The sequence below is a fragment of the Petaurus breviceps genome, unplaced genomic scaffold, assembly GCF_028583685.1.
Source record: "Petaurus breviceps papuanus isolate PSGF00001 unplaced genomic scaffold, PetGlider_PUasm1.0 151, whole genome shotgun sequence".
In the NCBI taxonomy this organism is placed as follows: Eukaryota; Metazoa; Chordata; class Mammalia; order Diprotodontia; family Petauridae; genus Petaurus; species Petaurus breviceps.
Window position 1 is genome coordinate 28894138 of NW_027185712.1, and position 21455 is coordinate 28915592.

Genomic DNA, 21455 nt, shown 5'->3' on the forward strand with positions numbered 1-21455 from the left:
TTCTTCTTCTTCTTCTTCTTCTTCTTCTTCTTCTTCTTCTTCTTCTTCTTCTTCTTCTTCTTCTTCTTCTTCTTCTTCTTCTTCTTCTTCTCCTTTTCCTCCTCCTCCTTCTCCTTCTCTTTCTCCTTCTTATTGTCCTTCTCCTCCTCCTTTTCCTCATATTTCTACTCTTTCTCCATTTCCTCCTTAGGGAGTTGTAATTCAGAAAACTCTACCAATGCAGATCAGTACCTCATGTACAACATATAGACTTACAGAGTCACCTAGGCTTATTATAAGGCATAGTTCTTCCAAAAGCTGAGACCATCTCTCCATCCACTATACCATGTTCTCTCTATTTAATGTCTTCTTTAAAGAAAAGGAATGATAGAGATTATCTGAATAGGAGATAACAATGAATTTGAATAATTTAAATTTATTTTAGATTTATTCTGCTTAGACAAATCATAAAATATTTATTGAATGCTTGCTGCCCCCTCAGCAATGGAGATAATGACCTAGGCATATTCTGTGTGCCAGGGAGGGCCAGTCTAAAAGCAAAGTCCACAAGTGGGTATACTACAATGATCATTGATGGTTGACCATGTTTGGGTTATATCATTCCTTCCTCAGATCAATTTTAAAAAGTCTTGTATAAATAGAAATGTTAATACAGGGCTAAAATTTTATGTGAAAGGACAGGTATAACAATAGAAGTCAACATTAACCTGACACTTTAAGGTTTGTGAAGCACTTGACCTGCAGCATCTCAACTGATCCACACAGTAACTATTATGTGAGGTAGGTATTCTGAGTATCTCCCATTTTTAGATAACATCAAGGCTCAGAAAGGTTAAGTAGCCCAAAGTCATGTGGCTAGTAAATATTTGAAATAGTTCATTCTGACTCTGAGTACAGCCATCCTTCACTATGCTAGTTTCTCTAGTCATAATCAGGAAAAGAAAGTCCATTGAATCTGTACAGTGATGGAAGAACCAACTGAATGCCATAACTAAAAAAAATGAAAAGAAATACTGCAGATAAAGATTTCAGAGAAGGTTTTTTTGTGTTTTTGAGGCACCTTCCAAAAGCAAAGGTGTATTATGTCTCTTTTTCTTCTTTCAAAATATCAGAAATATGATCTAGATCATAGAACAATGCTACAATTGGCATTGTGCTGTGATTTTCATACATACATACATTTTCATACATTTTGTATTTCATACAAAATAAAAAATTTTAAAGCATGTGTTATCCCTCTTATTTAAAAGATATAGTAAAGACATAGTAGTGCATGTTTGGAAGATGATTTATTAGAAAGTCTTTATTGGCCTGAAGTAAATACTATACTAAGAAAGAAAAAAATGGCATTTTTATTCTTATTTAAAAGTTTAAAATTATATTGTTACTAAGAACTTGATAAATTTAAAAAGAATATGTAAAATGTGATATTTTAATAGTAATTTTGGTTCTCTTCTATGCCATACCTATCCAGATCTTCTACCAATTCTAAGTAGTTTTGTGGTGCTAAGTGAATAATGAAAGACTCTCGTACTTGGGTCCTGAGTTACTCTCTATGACAACATCTATTTGAAAGTTTAAAATGTATCATAAAATGCAAACCTGAATCTGTATAATATCAGTTCTAGAATAAATCTTTATGATGTGTTCTAAGTTCATTGTTCAGTCTGCTGTATTTTTCTCATTTCAGCCATGAGGAGTCTTTGTCATTCATCCATTCTTCTAGGTAGTATGTAGACCACAGCTACATTTTTCTAGATCACTCTTCTTTTTTTAAAGCACAAGAAAATCTCTAGCAGGCACTTGGATTAAAAACCAAAGGATCTTGGTTCACATCCTATACATGCCACTTCCTATCTTCAGCAAATCACTTTGTTGCCCTGCATCTTAGTTTCTTCATCTGTGAAGTGACAAGATTGCATTCCAGTGTTCCTTCAAGCACTAAATTTATTATCTTATTACCTGATAAATGATTATAATGTGTCATTGATTTTCATATTATTAGTCATACATCATATAGTCTGCTTTGTGTAATGGATAGAGTGTTGGATTTGTAATCAGGAAGACCCGAGATTAAGTGTTGTCTCTGCCATCCATTGACTGGTCTTAGGCAAATGACTTGAACTTTCAAACTTTTCTCTCAAGAATATAAGTTTCAAAGCAGGTGCTGGTATACACTGCTAAAAATTCCTCCTCTGGAGTTCCCTCCAATGATCAAATTACAGATCTGGTAGTAATAATAACAATAATTTATGTCACCATATTTTGTTGTTGTTTTGCTACTCATAGAGTACTTTCAGTGGTTACTTTGATACATTAGTGGGATCATGAACTCATCCATGTTAGTACTCCCAACCCTGGTGTGTATTTCAAGTCATCTCTGCACTTTCTTAGTCTGCTACCCTCTAATTGTCCTGGAGTGTACCTCATCCTTCCCAATCCCTCATGTTCTGTAGTGCACAAAAACATTCCAATCACTAAAATAAAAACATAAAAGCCTTTTTTTCTGATGATATCTTGCCTATATATCTAGCACAATTAATGAACAGAAGAAAATGAGCACCTTTTTCTGGGTCCCAGGCTTCATTTGAGCCATTTTAATTATATGAGGCTATGAATGTGTTGTAAACTGGCTTCACTCTCCACCACAACCACCGTGTGCTTAAAGAATCCTACTTAAAGAATTTTAGCATGTTAAGAAACAGCAGGAATTCATTTGTTGGTTGGATGGGGGTGTGTGTATGTGTGTGTGTATCTTTCCATCAGCACCACTGTATTAGTTGACATTTAAAGTAAGCCTGAACATCACTTTGAATTCTAATTGTCACTGGTGTATACTATTCTTTCTTTGTATATGCAAAAAAATGCATCAAAACTCTATTTTCTATTAGCATTCATAACTCTGGTCTATCCCTTAATTTTCTAAGTTCTTTAGTTGCTGATTCAGAAATACTCTTTGAATAAGGAGTCTCTCACTTGACCTGGTAGGGTCCAGAATGCCTTGATCAGATGGATAAGGTATAACTAATAGAATGCATTTCTTTGAAGGCTTGAAGGCTCATTCTCTTTTCCTTGTAGCCACAGCTCCTATAGTTGTGCCTTTACTGGGTTAATAAAACCAACTCTTAGTAGGAGCAAAGATACACGTTTAACACATACTATTATACAGTTTTGTTAAGACTCTAATTCCTCATCACTCTAAATTTAGTCTCTCAGTCTTGTGTGGCTGACAGCATATAATACAATATGATATTACTGTCATAATAATAGCTGGAATTTGTATAGTACTTTAAGGTTTTAAAAAGTGCTTCACATATATCATCTCAATTGATCCCCACAACAACTCTTCAAGGTGGTCATAACTTTTATCCCCATTTTATAGAGGAAGAAGGTGAAGCTAAGATAGGTTAAATGATTAACCAAGAACATACATCTAACAAGTTTCTGAGGCAAGATTTAAACCCACATTTTCCTGATTCAAAGTCCTTAGTCACTGAACCATTCTGTCCTGATTATGAATATAATAAAATTTAATACCTCTACTAGGAATGCTATGAAATAGGACAAGTGGTATCCTCATGCTTCAGAATTCTCACCATTTATCACAGATGTTTTTTATCAGTCATATTACACTGTGCTTATTATTCGTTCATTCCAATATTCGTGTGAGTTTTGTCAATTTAATGTTGGGTTCCTCTATACTTCCATACTAGGGATATCTAGGATGGTTTCATGTACATATTCTCTGTAATATTATATACAATTCCTTACCAATTATTACATGGAAATTTTCCTTTGGAATGATAATATCCAGAAAATATATGTGACACCATAACACCTTGTAGTCCCCATGGTAATGCTATATTCAGAATTTCGGTTGTGTGACCATCTTCTGAGGTTGCTTTTCTTTCACCTCTATTGTAACTATATTTACATGGAATATGGGCTTGCCATATGTCAAATTTCTCCATGAAATAACAAGGCTTGGGGCGGCCAGGTAGCACAGCGAGTAAGAGCACCGGCTCCAGTGTTGAGAAGACCTGGAGATCGAATCCCGGGCTCAGACACTTAGCACCCACCCAGAAACACCTGGCCGTGTAACCTTGAGCAAGTTACTTAACCCCAATTGCTTTATAAAAAAAAATAATAACAAGGCTTGTCTTACATGTAAATAAAGTAGGGAGTCAGTCACCTATGTTGTGATTAGAGGAGTGCTGATAAAGTCTTCTTCAAAACAAAACAAACAAAAAACCCCAAACTCCACCCAAATATCAAATCCATTTTTTTCCTTGGAGATTCATTCCTTTGAGTTAAAATTTACCTTAAAGCCTTTGAATCATAATATCAGAACTTAAAAGAAGCTCAGAGGTCCTTTAGTCTAACCTTAATCCTATTTTCAAATGCAAACTTCCTTGGAAGGAAGTATGCCATAAATCACTAATCTGTTAATGTGAATTAATTTATCTGATCACTTTTCTCTGACAATTGAGACCTGAGGTAGCTCAGAATGCTGCATACCTGTTGCAAATGAAGAAAAGGAGGAAGGAAAAGAAAAACTGAAAAGGGGAGAGAAAACACAGAAAACATAGAAAAACTGCAAAAGAAACTGAAATTACTTCATTATATGTCCCAGAAATGTCCAGTAGTATTATACTGAGCTTCCTAGGTGTTTGTAGTCTCACATACTTGACTGTAATTAATCAGTAAATGTTACTGGAGTACATCCTATCTTCTCAAACCCCAGCCATTGAAGGATTGTTTCATGCTAGGTCAATTATAAACAAGAACTAAGTCTATTCAACAGAGAATTTTTAAATGTTTAAGAACCAGCTCTCTAGAAAAAAAAATGTATGCAGGACACACGTTTAAGTTTAATTTGCATTATTAATATTTCTCTATCAATTTCTTGAATCTAGACAATAAAAAGAATAATCAAGCCTCAATTTGTGCCTATTTCTGAGCTACAAATGCTTAGACCAAAAATTTCATAACCAGCATTTCTTGAGCTAATTTGAGCTGCCTCTAACACATTCCTAATTTTGTTTGAAGTTCTTTTAGGTGACTGGGGCAGTTCAGAGACCAAAAAAGTTGTTGAATCAAACATGCTAACCATTTGTGACCACTTACATGGCAATGACAAAAGCCTTTTCAGGACCAATGAACAATTCTGTTGATGCACCACTTTATAAACTGAAAACATCGTAAGTCCTTTAATAGTGTGAATATATTTATAGCTCCCAGTTCCCTTTACAAAGAGAAAGCATGGAGGCCTTCACTAAATGCTTGTGTTGAAAATTGTCCTTGTACAACATAGCACAAAGACCATTGTTCCCCTACATATTATTTGGAGGGGAGCGGGGTGATAACTGCTGTCTTCAAGGATTTAAGGAGTTGTTGCCTAGAACAGGAGTTAAATTTATTCTGTTTGGCTGGAAGACAATACTAGGATAAATAGGAGGGAGTTGTAAAGAGGCAGATCTTGTCTTCATATCAGGAAAACTTTGATAACAATGAGAATGGTCCCAAAGGGGAATGGCCTGCCTCAGGAAGTACTAGGGTCTCTGTCCCTGAAAATTTTCAGTCAGAGGCAAGATAATCATTTGTCTAGCAAGTTGTAGAGATTATTATACAGGTGTGGGTTGAAATAGATGGTACCTGAGATCCTATCCCAATCAGAAATTCTGTAAAATAATTATCAATGCTGGGAGCCAAAATCAAAGAAGAAAGTGAAAAATTGGAGGAGTGAGCTCCAAAGGAATATTCTGGGCACCAGTGATGGATAGTTGCCTTGGCTCAGCACCTGGACCTTAGGAATGAGGTAAAATCCTTGCTTCCTCTACTTTTTTTTTTAAAGTTTGTCATGTGCAAGTATTCAGGGGTAGGGAACTTGTAGATTCAAAGCCACAGGTGGCCTTCTAGGTCCTTGGGTACAGCCTATTGACTTAGTCCAAGCTTTACAGAACAAAACCTTTTATTAAGGGGATTTCTTCTTTGAAGTGTGGGATTCAGTCAAAAGGCTACACTTGAGGACCTAGAGGTCCACATGAGACCTCAAGGCCACGGGGATGCTCCAAGACCCAGCATAGGTTGAGAATGTATGGATTATGTTTATTGTTGTGAGCTGAGTCTTGAAGAAAGTCAGGGAAGCCAGGAGACAAAAAAAAGGAAGAAAGGACATTGTAGGCATGGGGAACAGTCATTGAAAAAGCACATAATTGGGCAAAAATAATTTAGGCATCTCAACTGATGATGGATTGGAATAGGGAGAATACTCTGAGACAGGGAGAACAAGCAAAAGACAATTACAATAGTCAGGATGTGAGGTGATGAAGGCCTATACCAGGGTGACAGCAGTGAAAGTGCAAAGAAGGGAATATATACCAGGGATGGTGTCAAAATAGGAGCAGCAAGGCTTGGCAATAGATTGGTATGTGGAGTGAGTAAGAAATAACAATGAGATTATAAATGGGGTAACCGGAAGGATGAGAGTGCTCTCAATAATAGCAGGAAACTTTGGAAGAAAGAAGGTTTTTGGGGAAAAGTTAATGAGTCTATTTATAGTATTTGGAGTTTTTCTGTGGACATCCAGTTCAAAATGTCCAAGGGGTAGTTGGTGATAGAGAGCAAGTTTTTCAAAGAAGCTAGGATTGGACATATAGATCTGGGAAACTAGGGGTGATAATTGAACCCATAAGAACTGATGAGATCATGAATCTAAAAAAGGTTAAAATAAGAAGAGAAGAGAATTCAGGACAGAGTCTAGAAGATTATCTAGAGTTAATGGACGTGTTCTAGATGAATCAATAGCAAAGGAGATTGAGAACAAATAGTCAAAGAAATAGGAGAACTGAGAAAACAATGCCATGAAAACCAAAAAGAAAGAGAGTATCAAGGAAAAGTGGGTGATTAACACTGTCAAAAGCTTCAAGGAAGCCAAGAAAGATGAAGATTGAAATTGATTATATTGAATATATATAAGATTATATTGAACAATTAATAGGTCATTCGTAACTTTGGTGAGATAAATTTCAATTGAATTATAAGGTTGGAAGTCAGACTGCAGAAGATAAAGAAGGGAATTGAGCCTAGAAGGGGCTAAGGGATAAACTTGGGAATACATTGGAAATGATAGCATGATCATCATGTTGCACAGAGTAGGGCACTTCAAGGTCAATCATAATAGTTCAGGGGAGAGGAGAGTCCACAATGAGAATGAATTCTATCTCAGGCATGTGGGAGTTTTGGGTAGAAGAGAACAGATTAGTAGTGGAGAGATTTCATCTCTGTTCAAGAAGGCAAAGAAGGAAGGAAAACAAGATCTTTGAGGAAGACATCTGCCAGAACATGTGCAAAGGAAGGATTAGGAACATTCCAAGTTTAAAAGAAAGGCAATGGCAACAGGAATGACATTAAGTATTTTTGCTCAAGCCATTCATTCAACCAACCTCAAATGCATGTGTGGTGCACGCGCATGCACACACACATACACAATTTAATTATGACAAATCCTTTAAAACTTAGATAATATCCCACAGGTTTCATTTTTTCATCTTCTAAAGCTCTTCTACAAAGTTTTCCCCAGTCTGAAGTTAATTCGATTTTTTGTTAACTTCAGCAAATGTGTATTGAGTACTTATATACAGGACACTGTGCTAGGCCTACTACAAAGATGCATAAGATAAGGTTCCTGACCTTAAGGAGATTATAATTTATATATGACCTCTATTTTTTCTGAATTCCTATGGCAATTTTTGTCTAGATACATTCACATTCACATTCATTTGATATTTAGCTATATATTGCTGCTTAGGGTCTCTTGTACTATAGTCTTGAACTATTATGTCTTTTGCTGTTTAACTGTCACTTGTTTATATCTAATTTACTCAATAAACTATAAGAACCCAGAGGACAGGCACTGTCTTAGACTTATTTTATTTCCCAAAGGTCTCACATATAGCTGTTGTTGTTCATCCTTCATTTTTAAGAGGACCAATGACATGACAAAATGATGCTTTGACTTGTGCATGAATCGGAGTTAAGTGAGACAGAATTGTACAAAGTTGTAGGCCTCTCTCTCTTCCAGAGTTATTGAATTCCAATGACAATACCAAAGTCACCATGACTGGTGATGTCCTACAATGAAGTGGGTGACTTGGACATTTTTGATGTCTGACCAAACTCTAAGCACATCACAGTACCTACATCAGCTGCCTTCATCGTCATTGGAACAAATTTTTCTCATCTACCCATTCCACCAGGGGAAGTCTTTACATGCTGGTGGCAGACATTGCCCTAACTCATAGATGGGTTTGAGGCCATCAACCTGGTTTAGTTCAACTGCCAAGATGGTTTTACCAGACTGTAGCCACTGAACCTGCTATAGCCTCCTGTGAGGATTATAATTGCTCAGTCTGCAAGAAAAACAACCAAGGCAGATCACTGAGTCAACCCTTATTAAGGTCCGTGGTCCCCTCAAATGAAGTGGACCTCAAATCTTCCTCATGATGTGAGATGCTCCCTTCTTCCAGGGTTGTATTTTCATAAGGCTTAATACCAGATTTGATCCTTGAATACTCTAGAGGGGCTACACAAAATACAGAATCCCATTGGTTAATAGACATTGCTTTGGGAGCCAAAAACATAATTCATCAGTTAGAAATAGTATATCAGCAGAAGGGTTTCAAGTTGGGCTAACCATGGGACATCTTCACTGACTAAGTGATCAAAAGATGGTCGTAAGATGATCACCTGCTCATATTGGAAAAGAGAGAGTAGTTCGGAGGTACAAACATCAATTGGGGAAGTTTCCATGTAACTGAGTCATTTCCACCATTTTAGGCTTTGTCACAATAATAAGGAAAAACAAGAGTGGAGGGCCTCTAGTTAGCTTCCTATGATTAAGCAAGTGAATGAATAATCTGGAGTTCACAGCTTTGGGGCCCAATATACAGAACTTCAAATCACTACCCCTATGCGATCCTATCAAAATGATTAATACTGATCATAATAAAGTAAGGGTCCAAAGGAAGCATTTCTCATACTCTTAGAGCCACAGGGGAGAGTCAAATAACAGGTGAAAAAGAGATGGATGAGCAGCCCTGAAAATAACTCAGCAAGCCCTCACTCCAGAGGGGTTCATCCTCCCCAAACATCCCACACACCTCTTCTCACAGACAGATGTTCAATAGACATATCTCAGTATGCCCCTGAAAAGAAGAGGAAAGACCTTTGGACTTGGAATTGGAAAACCAGGGTTTGACTATCATTTCTGCCACTTACTTCTATGTGAGCTTGAACAAATTAAGTAAACTCTCTGAGTCTGTTCCTTCATCTATAAAATGGGAATAATAATGTTTGCACTACTGATCTCAAAGGGTTTTATGAGGATCAGGAATTTTGTAATTATAAAATACAAATTAGCATCCTAACACTATAGTTGGTAAAGTATTTTTTATCAGTATGGACCCAAAGAATTAAAATATCATTGCTAATTATTCCCAGTATGAGAGGAACCTCATGTCCATATGACTTCCTCTTCTATTTTAATTTCAGTTGACTTATGCTCACATTTAAACTACTCAATCTATATAGTATATTATATAACTATATATTTATACATATCTAGTTATGGTATGCATTATATATATATATATATACATATATATGTCAATAATAGTCAAAAAACATTTGTTAAGCACCAACTATGTTCCAGTCACTGTGATAAGTGCTAGGGATACAAAGAAAGGTTTAAGATAGTCCCTGTCCTTAAGGAGCTCTCATGCTTAAGGAGGAAGACAATACATAAAAAGAAATTATGGTAGGAATATGGCATATATATACATACACATGTATGCATATAGATATATGTATATGTACACACATATGCATATGTATATGTGTGTGTATTCATGGGTATCTATACACACATACATCTGTACATATTATAAAAATATAGATGTTATTCATTCTGAGAAAGTTCATTAAAGTAAAATATGCGAATCTGAATTTACAAAATAGATAAACTGTACATGGGGTAATAGAGAGAACAATGTTATTGTGAATGAACATATACCCTTCCAATAGTATTGACTGAAATGTTCTTTTAATTAATGAGTTCCTGAAGTGCTTTTGATCTACAATTTGTTCTGCAAAAATGTGATCAACATGCAGTTTTTAGGATGTATGAAGACGTGTATGAAGTAAAGTACCTTTGCTATAATATGCATTAGGTATAAGATGGACTCACAGCATGTTGGAAGGTTTCCAGTAGCCAAACAAATTGACAGTGATTAATGGTGCCCAGAGGCAAGGACATTGACCCAGTGGCTGCAGGGAGACGAACTTGTTCAATAAATCTGTCCAGGGCATCCCATTCACACCATAAAGAAGGCAAAATCAGAGGAATTTGCCTCTAGGTGAAAGAGAAGCATGGATAAAATTTCCAAAGAAGGGGGAAAATTACACCATACAAACATACTATGTGACTGAAAAATAAATAACAGCTAATGAAAATAATAACTAACATTTATGTCTCATTTTAAGGTTTCTAATTCATTTTACATATATTATATCATTCTGTCCATAGACCTAGCAATGAAGTAGCATCCCCATTTTTTAGGTAAGGATGCTGAGAATGAGAGGTTAAGTGACTTGTTCAGGGTCACACAGCTAGTAAGAGTAGGAAGCAGGATTCAAACTCGGGTCTTCTTGACTCTAAGTCCCATACTCCATCAACTGCATCTGCTAGCTGCCAAAAAAGCAGGCTATAATCCTCTAAAAGTTTGGAAAGATGTTGAGTTCCATTACTTCTATGATACTCAATTTCTACCAGTGAAGGCATATCTTCTTTTCAAGGATAATAAGCTCAACAATATCAGCCAAATGACTGTTACTACCACTATTATCACTTTCTGCATTTGATCAGGTTGGTTTTGATGATAAATCTGAGGTGCCAATTTTAGGCATCTCTCTGAGATATACAAACAGGAAATTGACTCATCCTTTTTTGTAAGCCTGAGTCATTCTTCCTAAGGAGAAAAAGAGAGCACTGTTCAGGGACCTGTTTTCTCAGGTACTCATCTGGATAGAGACAGGAAGCATATGTTTTAGACAGCTCTATTTTTTAAGGATTGGTTTTCTTTTTGATTTGTGAGCAACAGAGGAAAAAACAAGTTAGAATAAACAGCAGTGGATGTTCAGTCTCTGGAATCTGTTCACAAGGAAGGAGGATAGATTAGCTATTTTCAGGATATTTTCTTTTTCATTTTGGAGGAGGGTGGGCCCCAACGTCATAATGCTTTTAAGCCATGGCTGGAAGTGGGAATAGGAAATATCAGTGGAGCAAAGAAAAAGTCTGCATTGACAGAAAGGAGACTAATGATAAATTGAAGTAACAAATTTCTGATGCTGGTGCAAAACGTAAGAAGAAGAAATCGTTTATCACATTGCAAGTTCAACATACCCTAGAAAAATCATTACCTTTGGGGGGTTGGTTTATACTGAAATTAAAATCTTAACTCAGGTTTTTTTTTTTATAAATAATGTCTAGCTTTGAGATTATAATGTAAGAACCCATGGTGAAGGAATGACTGAACTGACCCATTTTTACCAGAATGGGATTCTTTTACACTTGTAATGCCTCATGACCTATTTATTATAACTCTGTCCTGGTATATGCTAACATGTCATTTAGTTCAGCACAACTTCACTAGCTGAGAAGCTGCATCAATAATGAAGTGAAAGTGATGACTGCTTCTGTGGAATTGTTAGAGGATGTGTCTATAAACTCAAAACTTAACTGGAAACTGAAAAATCTAACTAGTTCAGAGATGCCTGGGGCATCCATTCTGAACCAAATGTTGGATCTCAGTCACTTTTCCAACCATCATTGGTCAAATGGCTCTAATGACTTTTTTTAAAAAACTTGGATTGATTGATTGATTGTTAAAATGGCTAATGACATTGCTACATAAGATAGAGCACTGGGCCTGGAGTCAAAAAGATCTGAGTTCAAATTTGATTTCAGACTGTGTGATCCTGGGCAAGTCACTTAATCTCTGTTGCCACAGTTTTCTCAATTATAAAAGAGGGAAAATAATAGCACCTACCTCTCAGGGTTGTTGTAAAAATCAAGTTACATAATATTTGTAAAGCACTTAGCACAGTGCCTGGCACATAGTAGATATGACATCAATATTTATTCTTTACTCTTCTCACACCTGGCCTTTGAGGCATGTCATCTGAGGAGCTCCTGGGTTCTACTGAGTGATGTTCTCTTTCTTGATTTTGTTGTTTTAACATCCATGTTGTTGTTTTGTTTAATTTAGATCTGCATTGGGAACTTAAGGATTGTTTTGTTTGCTTGGACCTATGGTTTCATTATTGTAGGAAACTCTGGGTGAAAAACTACCCCTTCCATAGTAGAGCTACATGTTGTCTGTGCAATGTCTAGTCTTAGAAAATTCCCTGGGGAGCTAAGAGGATCAGTGCCTTTCCCAGGGTACCCCAGCCAGCATGTTTCAGAGAAATAATTAAATATGGAGTTCTAGATTCTCTCTCTTCCCTCAACTTTCCCTCCCTGAGACAGTAAGCAATTTGATATGTACTATGTATGTGTAATCAAGTAAAACATATTTCCATATTAGTCATGTTAGGAAAGAAAACATAGAAGCAAAAACAAAAAGACCATGAAAAAAGGTAAGTGAAAGTAGTATGTTTCAATATGCATTCAGACTCCACAGTTCTTTCTCTGGAGATAGTATTTTTCCTCATGAGTTCTTTGAAATTGTCTTCAATTATTGTACTGCTGAGAATAGCTAACTCATTCAGAGTTGACTATAATTCAATATTGTTACTACTGCTTAAAATTTTCTAATGGTTCTGCTCACCTTAGTTTGCATCAGTTTGTGTAAGTCTTTTGAGACTTTCTGAAATCATTCTGCTCATTTCTTATAGCACAATACCGTGTTTCCCCGATAATAAGACACTGTCTTATTATTTTTTTTGGACAGAAAAACACCAGAGGGCTTATTTTTCAGGGGAGGGCTTATTTTAATGAACATTGACAGCAATTTTAATAAACAGGTAAATGTGAACAAAAAAATGTACCTTTATTCAATAAGCAAATCACTGGGGAAGAACAGGATGACGCGCTCACTGCTGCAGCTCTGATTGGATGCAGCTCCGAGCTCGGGGGGGAGGGGGAGGGCGGTGCATACAGAGGGTACCGTAATGTAGCATGTAGCGCAGGGGATCTCAATAGGGCTTATTTTCGGGGGAGCGCTTATTTTAGAGAAACCTTACACAGTAAGGGGAGGGCTTATTTTCGGGATAGGTCTTATTATCAGGGAAACCCGGTAGTATTCTGTTACAATCACAGAATATAATTTGTTCAGCCATTCCTCAATCAATAGACATTTCCTCAATTTCCAAATCTTTGCCACCATAAAAAGAGTGGCTATAAATATGTATGTACAAGTAGGTAATTTCCCCATTTTTTATTCTCTTTGGGATAAAGACCTAGTAATGGTATTGCGGGACCAAAGGGATATATGGTTTTATAGCCCCTTTGAAATAATTACGGCTTGGATCACAAATTTTCCAACAGTGTATTAATGTCCAAGTTTTCCCACATTCCCTTCCAACATTTACCATTTTCCTTTTCTGTCATATTAGCCAATCTATTGGGTATCAGGTGGCACCTCAGAGTTGTTTTAATTTGCATTTCTATAATCTATAGTAATTTAGAGAATTTTTATATGGCTATAGATAGCTTTGATTTGTTCACCAGAAAACTGCCTGTTCATATCATGTAACCATTTATCAACTGGGGAATTACTTGTATTCTTATAAATTTGTCTCAATTCTCTATAAATTTGAGAAATAAGGTCTCCTTCAGAGTCATTTGCTGTAAAAAAAAATTCCCCAGTTTTCTGCTTTCTTTCTAATCTTGGTTACATTGCTTTTCTTTGTTCAAAAACTTTTAAATTTGATATAATTTAAGTTATCCTTTTTATATCCCATAATCCTCTCCATCTTTTGTTTGGTTATAAATTCTTCCATTTTCCATAGAACTGACAAAGTATTCCATGGTTCCTTAAGTTGCTTGTAGTATCACACTTAATGTCTAAATAATGTACCCATTTTGACCTTATCTTAGTATATAGTGAAAATTATGATCTATACCTCATTTCTGCTATATTATTTTTCAGTTTTCCCAGAAGTTTTCATTAAATAGTGAGTTATTGTCCCCGAAGCTTGGGTCTTTGTGTTCATCAGAGACATAAAGGCAAAGTACATAAAGACAAAATATTTAGCTAGCATACCAATTATGCAAATATGTACTTGGTATTCGTTCATTTATTCTTTCATTTCACATACAATTACTGTATCTGCTCTATGCAAGAGACTTTGCTATTTTTTGGGGACAGTTAAAAAGCTTATATAAAAAATTATTTTTTACCTCATGTACCTTGCAATTTTAGTAGGAGATTTAGAAGTACATATATGATTATCCATGATACAGAATATTATATCCTGAATGCATTCAAGGTAGAGACACACAGGAAGTCTCAGAAGAAGATCATTAGTTTGAGGGCCTTTCAGAGAAGGCTTCATGGAAAATGCCTCATTTGAACTTGGCTTTAAAGATATATAGAAGTTGAGCAGGTAAAAAGGGGAAGGGAGGACCTTCTTGTTATAGGAACCAAAAAGAGCAAAGGCATATGAGGAGTAGAATAGTATAGATGGATGTAAAGAGTGGTCCTGTTTGGGAGAATCAGAGAAAATGTAGATAACAAAAATGTGAGATCAGTCTATCAAGATCAAATGAGCCTTGGTTGAGGTGGGTCTTGAAGCCAGGAAAAGAAGTTTCAACTTAAAAGTTAAATGAATTCCCTGAGCTGATAATGAAGAAAAAGCATGAAGGTGGCTCTTTTGTATCTTAAAAAGAGGTACAACACTGCTTTCCTGTTAATCTGCCTTAGCTAACCAAGAGTTGGAAATACAGAACTTAGTCAACAACACCAAAACTAGAATCACAAATAGGAAGGAATCAGGAATTAGCATTCAAGTACAAAAAGCAGGCATGCTTATGAACACTGGAGGTCAGTATCAGGTCACCCAGACAAGGAACACAAGAGATGAGGTGTCTCAAGGTTCAGGCTCACAGAACAAATCAAGTATAGGTAGAAGGGCAGCATGAACCTGGAATTGTCTCTTCTCCTACTTGACCATAAAAGTCTATTGCTTAAAGCCGAAAGGTCTACTCTTCTTACCAAAGCTGCCTATTTCCCTGCACTACTTGGTCACCTAGTCAAAGGACAAATTTATGAAAAAGATGAGATTTCCAAGATCTCTGAATAATGAAAGGGAGATTATCAGAGATACACATAGTTACATGGTCCAGGTAAAGGTATGCTAGAGCAAACTCATGCCAGCCTTTAAGAGCCAATTATCAAATTTTCATTTTGAGCATTTAGACCCCAGAATCTTCAAATACTACAAATGAGAGTTAGATTCATTGCTTTGTTGATTAATGCAAATTAAACTAAAAAGTGTGTTGTGGGTACATTTATTTTTTCTTTTTACATGCACATCTCTGGTTCCAAGATATGAGGAAATAACTCAGAGGTAGAAATTTGAAAAGATCAGATATTTCTCTTGGAGGAGGGCAAAGAAGAGGAAGTAAGGGGAATAAAGGATATGGGGGTGGGAGGGATATGAAATAGCTTAAAAGATACTTTTGAAGAGCTTGGATACAGAGGTAAGTTGACTTGCCACTTATAAAGAGAAGCAAAGCTACCAAATAATTTTGGTTCCTGAATTATCCAGATCATGACTACATTTATATGAAATGGATCTCCTTAAAATTCAAATAATTTAAAGCAAATAGATTAACTTTGTTTTAAATTCTAAAACAATTCTTAGAGTCAACAGTAAAATTATTTTGAACAAAGAAATGACAAATCAGAGGCAATAGCCAGAAAATGATGTGTACATATCTTTGTTTTATTCTAGGGAAAGCATTGGATTCATAATCAGGAGTCCTAGTTTTCAATCACAGCTCTGCCATTTACAAAACATTAATAAAACACTTTAGATGGGGTTTGAGCAGGGAAGGCATCATTAAGTCTTTTACCTCCTTTACCATGATTCTCTTCATTCTCCCAAGTGTTATATGAGTGTTTTAGGATGCTATGTCATACTATTGACTCATCTCTTTAAAGTGAGACCTTGGGCAAATCACTTAACCTGTTGGGCTTCAGTCGCCTCATCTATATAAGTCAGGGGCTGACGTCAATGATCTCTATGGTCCCTTCTAGCTCTAAATCTTATGGTCCTTCTTTGGAGCTTAACATGAGTCATTCTGTAATTGAGCCTCAGCTTTTTAAACATTTTTTTGGTAATGTTGCTTAAAATTGATGTCTTGAGGCCTGAGGAATGCAACTTGGCTTAGCTTTGTAGATAGAAGACAAATCTGTTGGATTTTTAATAATGTTAAAATACTGCTATGGCCTCAATGCATTCATCTGAGCTTGTTTATTTCCTTTAAAAAAAATCCAAAGCGCACAGGTCCTCAGATATGAACAGTAAGAGGATTTATTATGTTTACTTGAATGTGCTGTAAGTCCATTGTAATGTAGTGGTGAGCACAACCTCTATGCAAGCAGCTGACCTGGCAATTTTTCAGTGAATTCACTAATATTGGCAAAGAGAATGAGGGGGAGGAAGGCAATACTGAGAACTACCAGTGAGTTACAAGGATAAAGACAATCAGCTAAATTCAATGGGGCATACAGTTGTGATGAAGAGAAAAGTATAGATGAGCCTTGAGGGTGCACAGTGCACAGTAGGGGAAAAATATATTACAGAAGACATAATATTATGAGCACTGTATGGGCACAGAGTGGGAAGGCCCAAAAAGCTCTGTCACTGACAAAACTATTATAATAAGAACAGTTTCAAATATCAGACACACAAACTGCCATGGAGACCTGTGAATAATTAGCAAAGGTTCATGATCACTAGAGTACAGCTGATTAGAAGCTAAAGATGAAGCAGGATGGCAGATGTTGTTTGCCTAATCATAGAATCATGTTATTTGTCCTTCATTTTCAAAGCGGACCAATAACATCATGATAAGACAGGAGATGATTTGCATGTGAGGCAGAGTTTCACAAACTCATCAGTCTCATTCTCTTCCAGAGTCATCAAAGTCCAGTGGCAGGACAAAGGTGACGATTTGGGATACAGTGGATAATGCTGCCTGACCGAGCCCTGAGTGGTCCTCCGTGCCTGCTTCAGTTGCCTTCATGGCCATTGGGACAAATTGTTCTCATTGGCCCATTCTGCCAGGCAAGTCTTCACATGCTTAGGTAGACATCCCCTCGCTCACCTATGGGTTTGAGGTCTGTCAAACCTCAACCTCAATTAGTCTATCTACTAAAATGGTTTTACCAGAGTGTGGCTACCATGCATTCTACAGTTTCTTGGATTATAGAATCATATAATCTGAAAGTAAAAAAGGGATACAAGAGGTGCTCTACTCTGATTCCTCCTCCCCTATTCTCCAAAGAAGAATTCTCTCTATAGCATACTTCATAAGAATTTACTGCCTTAACAAGGAGTCACATTCCAAGTAGGGATGATATTTCAATTTATTAGAAATTGAACTCATTCCTTTTGAGGTGCTAGAATCTGTTTCTGCTACTTTTGACCATTTCTCTTACTTCTACCCTCTAATGTAAGCAAAAAAAAAAGTCAATACTCTTTCACATAATAGTCCTTAGAAAATAGCTACTGTATAAGTCATTTCTCCTCAAGGTTAAACATGCCTAGTTCCTTCATCTAATGCTTATTAATTATGACGTGTTTTCGATACCCTTACTACCTGTCACCCTCCTCTGTGTTCACGCTATTTTACTAATGTGGTATAAATGATTGCGCAATTCGGGTTCCTTCGGGGATACTAAAAAGTAGCAGGATAAAACCTGAACCCACTTCACCCTTCCTACCTCCAACATCTGGCTATAGTGTATCCTGTGTTGCATTCCACTAATGTGTCAATGTGACACCTCAAATTGAATGCCATACACCAGAAACACTACAACCAGAACAGAATGCAGCAGAACTCTCATCTGGATATTATGTTTATCTGCATGTACTAGGGAATATTTTTGGCTTCTGCATCAAGGGGTGATTTATATTAAGTGTGCATATACTAGAACTGAAAGTTCTTTTTCACCTGAACTGTTACCTAGACATTTCCTCTCCCATCCTATATTTGTGCAGGTTTCTTTTTTTTTTTTTTAACTCAAAGGAGTATATATAACTTTACATCTATTCCAACCACATTTTATATTATGTATTCATCTTAAAGAATACTTAACTCATTATATTTGGTCAGTCCAGAGTTTTTAAAAAAATCCTGATTTGACAAACATGCCATCTATGCATCCATCTAACTAATGCTGGATAGCACAAGGTCAAAAAAAGATTACTTGGGGCACTCTAATTAAGATAACTGTGTGATAGGCCACAGAGGAGTCCAATTCTTTCTTATACTCCAGCAATGAACTCAAAGGAGCAACAGATTGAATAATGATGTCCCCACAAAAAATTATGGAGAAACTTAAGTAAGTTCTTTTATCCAACCCAGAGCTATACAAGAACATAGCCAGAAGCTGAAGACACTAGAGGAGAAATCCTTACAGTGGTAGAAAAGGTCTCTAGGGAGTACAGAGACTACCCAGGGACCTGATAGGGAAAAACCTAAGGAGAAGAGGAACAAAAAAATAATCTGTGGGAAGTCCCAGGGGAGAATAGAAGACCACCCAGCACCCTAATTGAAGAAAGTCTCAGGAATGACAGAAGACCACCCAAGTGCCTTGTAGGGGAAATCCCAAGGAGTTAAGGGACCATATAACACCCTGGTCAAAGAAGCCTCACTGTGGACAGAGACTATCCAGCACCCTGAACAAGGAATCCCTGGGCAAGACAAAAGACCCACCAAGCACTCTGATCAAGATAGACTCAGGGGATAGGGGATGCCTAGTATCCTAATCAAAGAAGCCTTAAAAGGAACAAAAGACTTTCTAGTTCCCTGATAAGGAGTAGCAGTGAACAGGTATCTGAAGTCTACCAGCATTATGCACATAGACATACCAAGTGGAAACCTGCAGAAGGAACATAAATAATGAGGTAAGGATTAAACAGAACCTGACCCACCCCTTCTAATAGTGTGAGAAGGCACAGAACACAGGCCTAGCACTCTTAATTTAGGAAGTGAGACTGGAAAAATGAATGCAAATATATGTGTGTGTATGTATGTATGTGTATATGTATGTGTGTGTGTAGATAGAAGAGATAATATATGACTACCTTTCATGAAATCACAAATGAAAATTACTCAAAGCTTTTGTATCCAGAGGGCAAGGTGTAAATAAAAATAATCCACAACTCACCTCCTGAAAGAAACCCCATCATGAAAACTCCCAGGAACATCATAGCCCAAATCCATAGTTTCTAGGACAAAGAAAACATACTGTAAGGAAATAAAAAGGTCAAGTACCAAAGAGCCATTTTCAAGAACATGTGAGATCTGGGGAAGGAAAAAGAAATGTGAAATTGTAAGAGACAAAAAAAATAGCAAGTAAGACAGAGTATATAAAAGCATTTTTGTAATCTTAAGAAAAATTAATAGATAAGGAAAAAAGAAAAATACTAGGAAAGAATGGGAGAGGAGGGGGTAGAACTGATTTCACATAACCAAGGTGTACAAGAAAAATATATAAACACGGTGGAGGGAGTGGCCTACATACAAATATAACTTCCATTTGATCTCCACAAAGGAGGACTAAATATATACTCAGAAAGATTTTGTGTATACACACACACACACATACACACACACACACAAACACACACAAACATTAATTTCAACAGGGAATTGAGTAGGGACAGGGAGAGAGGGATTAAAACAGAAGGTAGACTTAGGGAGGCATTAGTCAAAACAAAAACTATTTTCAAGGTAATGTAATATGAAGGGAGAAATAAAAGGAAAAATAGAAAAATCATTTTGTGCTAAAATTTCTAAATTATTAATATAAATAGACATAAAATTCCTAAAATATAATATTCCAAAAATTATATAAATATAAATTATATAACAATATCTTTAATGAATATTAAGACAAAAATTCAAATAGGATATTTGCAAAGAGGTTATAACAACATGCCAAAAAGATTATACTTTTATGGTCACATAGGATTTATACCAGAAATTCAAGGTTGGCTTTATATTAGAAAAACTATAGTTATAATAGATCATATTAATTTAAAAAATCAAGGTTGTAGATTTATATCAATAGATGTAAAAAGAGACTTTTGAGAAAGCTTAGCAATCCTTCTATTAAAAAACACTTAAAAGTATAAAATAAATTAAAATGTATAATTACATTTGTATTTAATAATTAATAAATTAAGACTTTTAATTTGGTAAATACTATCTGAAACTGTTGCAGCATTACATGCAATTGAAAGAAAACAGAACCTTGATAATGAGATCAGATATATATATATATGTGTGTATATATATATACAAACATACATATATATGCACAAAATATTAATAGCAACTCTTTTAGTTATGGCAAAAAACCTGGAAACTATTAGGTTTCCATCAAGTGAGATATGGATGAATAAATTATTGTATATGAACATTATGGAATATTTTTATGCCATAAGAAATTATGAAATAAAGTTTCAGAGAAATCTAAGAAGTCCTGAAAACTGATACTGAGTGAAGCGAGCCTCAGACAGTTAGTAGCTGTGTTACCTTAGGCAAGTCTCTTAACCTCTGTTTGTCTCAGCTTCTTTAATTGTAGAATGGGCATAATAATAGCAACTATGTCCTAGGGTTTTTTAAAGATCAAATTGGATATTTCTAAAGTATTTAGAATAAACAGTGGTGCTTGCATATATGAGCCTTTTTTTTTCCTGTTCTACTTTGCATATAGGAAAGTCTTCATTTGGTTTTTTGTATTTGTAAGATTCAGAATAATTAGAAAAAATTCCTCGATGGTTCTTTTTAAACGTATATTACCAAACCTCCCCAGTGCAACCACCAACACTCTGGAATAAGCCACCAATTCCTTGGCGTCTCCTCACCAAATCATCTGAGTCCTCTGTTGGTTTTAACAGCTACTGGGGCTTTGGAGGTCCTATTACTTACTAGCTATTTCTAAACACAACTAGTTTATCACTCATGGAGCTGAGGGAGTGACTTCAAAGGCAAGGACTTACAAGGGGAACCTGTCAGCTTTTTCCCTTCTCTTCTCTGACCTCAAGTTTAAATTTCCAGTAGTTGAGAACGTCATTTCTGTTTGAGTCAATTTCAGTTGACATCCAAGTACATCTCCAGTCCATTTCTAAACTTCAGTACTCATGACATTATT

At 36.1% G+C, this 21455-nt stretch overlaps 1 long non-coding RNA gene across 1 annotated transcript in view; it reads right to left on the bottom strand.

Moving 5' to 3' along the window:
- Positions 1-21455, bottom strand: part of LOC138154013 (uncharacterized) — a 90165-nt gene that overhangs the window by 64314 nt on the left and 4396 nt on the right. Inside the window, exon 2 of the long non-coding RNA XR_011166531.1 lies at positions 19464-19524. This is a non-coding gene — a long non-coding RNA (uncharacterized lncRNA). The remainder of the gene's footprint in view (positions 1-19463; positions 19525-21455) is intronic.